The sequence below is a fragment of the Limulus polyphemus genome, unplaced genomic scaffold (genome assembly GCF_000517525.1).
Source record: "Limulus polyphemus unplaced genomic scaffold, Limulus_polyphemus-2.1.2 Scaffold535, whole genome shotgun sequence".
NCBI lineage: Eukaryota > Metazoa > Arthropoda > Merostomata > Xiphosura > Limulidae > Limulus > Limulus polyphemus.
The window spans coordinates 113,380-118,186 of NW_013666145.1; positions in this window are offsets into that span (position 1 = coordinate 113,380).

A 4,807-nucleotide genomic window follows, 5' to 3' on the forward strand; every position below is an offset into this window, starting at 1 on the left:
CCGTGCTGACTAGCTGCCTTCCTCCTAGTCTATCACTTAAAATTTAGGGACCGCTAGAGCAGATATCTCTCAAGTAGCTTTGCGCGAAATTAATCAAACAAACATTTTCACACGGAGCTCCAAATAAATGTTTTTATCATCAACGTATTTCGTTTCCCAAATTTTGATCACGAAGTTATTGTTCATGCAAAATAACAAAAAGTAATATATCTCAGTCCCTAAATCATGTTTATTACATTCTACTACCTGTTACAAACCTCTTTAATCCACAATAAAGTTGTGTCAAAGAAGGATCATATAAATTTTCAAAAAAGAAATCTTACAACATTTTCTGGAATATTAAAGACTACATGTCTACATAAATAACTGTGAGAAATAACTAATGAGACGAATTATTTTAGAAAAAAAAAAACATCTTTCCACACCCGATACTATTAAAACGTCACGGCCACATTTATAAAATCTTCATTATATACTTCGTTAATGACATCTTAAACTTATTTTTTTCATTCGGACTAAGATTATCCTGCGGTGTAAAGTCTTTTGTAGAATCGACTGCAGAAACAGAGTGACTCGAATCAGTATCAATCTAAAAGACAGTTCGTTTCCATGGCTGTACTTATCCACAAATACAGCCAAAAAAAATACGTTTTTTATTGTTTGTTCTTAATCAATTTAAAAACAAAGAACTGTCTGCAAAGATGGTTCTTTCAAGTTCTTCTCTTTTAGTCTGCTTGAAGAATGAATGCACAGCTGGCGCCATTAGTTTTGTTCTTACTTCTGTTCACTTTGTGCAACCTTAGTGAATATGAAAAGCTATATAAAAAGGAGTACTATCGCGGTTGCATTGATCTGTCGCTATAGCCATCGTATTTAACGTTCAATTCAAACATTCAAGGTTTCGTGGATCGTTCTTCTTTCACCAACTTGACATCATTACAAATGAAAATTATGAGCTTTTAATACGCTTAGAGTTTTGAACATTATAACATGTGCACCTTATGTGTAGTGTTGAGATAGGGCTGCAGTTAAATCACAGAAAAAATTATCCGTAGCCGAAAAATAAGAAATTTCGATATTCAAACCTGGAAAATATGAAGTGTATTTTTTCACTCATGAAAACCTTCAGATATCTCGCTATTCATGTTTAAGTTTTTGGCTTCTTTATTTTATGTTTCTTGTTTTTTTAGTATTTCATTTTGTGAATCAAATGCAAAAAAATATATGATTTGATAATATTTTTGGTCACATGTTTCGTGATATTCTGAAAAGTATTTTTTGTCATCCTGAACCTAAAATACTTACCGAGATAACTGAAAATAACGGAATATTTTAGCAGACAGTTAAGAGATATGGAAAATAATCTTTTCCGAAAAAATAAGAGTACAATTTTTATCCTGAGGTCAAAACGCTATTATAGTTGGTACACCTTAAAAGGGTTGGAATTTTAACCTTACCCATTTATAAAATGTTCATAAATGTACAAAAGCTTGAAAGAAGTGATTTTTGTTGTTGTTTTGTGTGTGTGTGTGTGTGTGTGTGTTCTTTTCGGGTACTCGCGCATAGCTAGTCAAAAGTTATATGCCCTAGCAGTATATACTTTTGAATTGATAGACAAAATCAACCACTGTCAACTCTTCGAGAACTCTTATTTAAACGAATAGTGGGATTTGATCGTCAACATTATAACGCACCCAAAACCCCAAAGTGGGGAGCGTATTTTTTGTTTTATTGTTTTTGCAATAACAAGATGCAAATGAATCACCCACAGATCCACAGTCTGGAATACTAATTATTGGACCTCACTTGGGTTAATTTTACCACTTTTGACCGACTGAATTGTCTATTGGATGAGGCTTTCATTTTTGTCTTTGTTTGCTAGATGCAAGTGCGATAACTGTTCTATACAGTTTCAATAATATCAATATAGGAATTTTGTGCAGGCGAAGTCATTACCGCCAGGAAATTTTTCTCTACTTTTCTGTATGATTGCGATCATTGTCGAGCTAGATGATGAATCACCACCCAATGAATCGTATTCCTGAGGGAATGGCAACATAAATCAGAATATGCTTGCACTTGCCAACGGTCAGAATGTCATCTATTTAGTATGGACCATTACACTGCTGGCTGAGATACAGCCCCAAATTTTTACTGTTCCCTCACTGTAGATTTGTATAATGAAAATTATATTATTCTTCAGGCTGCATCAACAAACTATTATTGATTGTTGACAGATAATTTGAACTTGGGTTTATCTGTAGGGAGCACACATATCCATCTCTGTTTATTCCACTGTTTGTTGTCTGATGCCCATTTTAACGTTTTGGTTTGTTATTTATTCTAATGCAGCAGCTGTTTGCGAAAAGCTACACATTCATTGAGACCACTTTGTGCTAATATTTATCTAACTGTTCTCGATGTAATATTTTTTATCTGTATCTTCAGCAACGTCGTTAACAAGATCTGCAATCAGTAGTCGTTTATATAGAAAACAGTTACTCTAAGAAACATATAATCAAGACTTATGGCACTAAAAACCGGGTTTTGACACCCGTGGTGGGCACAGCATAGATAGCCCATTTTGTAGCTCTGTGCTTAACCTCAAACAAACAAACAAAAATTTATAATCACTGTTGGAGAGTTTCGGTTTACCAACACAATACTTTTATTATAAAATGTGCCAGTTTCACACATCTCTTTAGAATCTCAGGGCATGAACGGTTAGCATTCTCAGACTGTGAACTAGAGGGTTCATGTTTCATGGTTTATTGTCTCAAACACGTGTACAAAATAATATGCTCGATATATATATTTACAGCAGCTGACAAAATGAATGAGTTTTAGTTTATCTGTTTAATTAATAAAACTACTAGTTATCGATTGTAATGAGTTTACATCGTTTTAAGTAACGAGCATTGCGTTATTTCTTTCTAATATTTGATACATCTCTATAAGTTTCTCACGCATTTTACTTTCCAGCAATTCACCACCTCAACTAAAGTTATTTACCAAGAGAAAGAATGATAATTCAGTTTTATCATCGTAAAATATGAATTATTAATACATATAGTGAATATAACTTTCATGGCAGTTTCCCTGTTTTTGTATACTTAATAAAAGTGTCTTTGTGTATCATGTTTATGAGAAGTGTAAAAAAACAGTCAACTATAGAGCTGAAAATTATCTGAAATAAGCTCACCTTAGTCACTCTCTACATGAAAACCACCATGGCTTAAAAAACATTTTTTTTTTCTAATTTTGAAATCACTCTCAGACAATTTCAAATGCTTGGATACAACACCTTTTCCTGTTTTATGTTCAAATGTAATAATTCCACAACGCTTCATATTATGACTCACCAACTTTTTATAACATTTGCCATTAACTGTATCCAATTATTTAAACTAAAATATACTAAAGCGGAACAGTACACAAACACTAGATTACTTAACCCGTCGATATAAGATTATATCAAAAATGAAAAAAAGTGTTATAATAACAACCTATGAACTTACGAATATATAATAAAATGTCAGATTAAATAAGCAGCAATGTAAGCGCTATAAATTTGCCGCCAGATGGCACGGTTAGAATTAGGATTGAAGATATATTCATGATGTTAGGAAAGCACGTAGGAACAAGAAATCAATTTATCACAAAAAATACCTTTCCTATAACCCGAGCGCTTTCGAAAGGTAGACCTTTCTTCTTCAGAGGCAAACTAGGAATGAAGAAGAAAAGTTCATCTTTCGAAAACGCTCTGTATATAGGGTATCGTGTGTTTGTATTACGATTGAAGAGATAAGGACTAGGTCCACTAAGGTCTATACTGAACTGGATTGCGCATTGGCTAGTGTCACTGTATTGGCACTCGACTTCAAGAGGTAGACATATTACTGTAAAGTGAAACCATTGTAATGGAATGGCGAAGTGATGGTTGAATGCTTTGTAACCAGTTCACTCTTTCGATTTTGATATTCTCAAGTTTTAAGGTATTTCTTGTCACTTCACTATGTATATTGTAATATCTTTACATGCCACTTTTTTTTTAGTTTTTGTAGTAGCTATGAAAAGAAAGGAAGTACATAAATTACAAAAACCCTTGTTTGTAGAATTGGGACCGTAAAAGAGAGCAATAACTAAGAATATTGTGTTAATATAAAATGTATTATATTGTGTTCTGTTATATTATTTATGACAAAAAGACAAATTTCGGTACAAGCATATACAATTCCATGGCTGCAAGTTCCCTGCCGATATATTGGCAACTAATTATTTCAACATGAAGAAGTAGCAAATTTCACCATCAGAAACAAGTACCATGATTGTAATTTCAACATGAAACAGGTTTTGTAAGCATATTCTCAATAAGTTTCTGATTCTTATCCTGTCACTAATTAAGAAATAGCCAACAGACACCTTCCAGATGCTGACAAGAGAAACAATAATAAAAACCAATACATTGCTAGCAAGAGAAGTAATATATTATTCTATATCTGCACCAACATCAACATTATCGAGAAATTTATTTCCATTCCACTCATTGGCGTAGCAAGAGGGGGGCAAGGGGGCAGTCGCTCTCGGGCGCAGGTGTCTAGGGGCACAAAATTTCCTCTGGCCTATAATGCCTATTAATTAATAATTATGCCCTCCACTAGGATATAGCGCAACTGCCCTACGTTAAGTAAATACGACACAGTGTTACGTTATTTGTGTGTACTACGCTTGCAGTTTTAACTTTTAAAAGCCACCCACTGAAATAAAGTGAGACCGAATTGACGCACAGAAGTAAATTACACTATCC